Here is a 217-nt window from a genome sequence, read left to right as displayed (position 1 = left end):
AGGATGAGTAAGGGCGGATTGGGGGAATATATGAAAGAGCAGGGAGGGGCCTTGAGGTCCTAGTGGCGTGAACCTGAGAGCGAGAGGGGAAAGGAGGGGAATGGCCGAGAGAGCTTTTTATTGTAGCGTTTAAAGAGAGATAAAAGCCATGCCTCTGTATACCAGCAGATTCGGGGAAAAAGATGAGATTAGAGATAGGGCTGATATCACTGACCCA

Source organism: Penaeus monodon, chromosome 24 (genome assembly GCF_015228065.2).
Source record: "Penaeus monodon isolate SGIC_2016 chromosome 24, NSTDA_Pmon_1, whole genome shotgun sequence".
NCBI lineage: Eukaryota > Metazoa > Arthropoda > Malacostraca > Decapoda > Penaeidae > Penaeus > Penaeus monodon.
The sequence above is the reverse complement of the archived record's forward strand: the minus strand, read 5'-3'. Positions refer to the sequence as shown.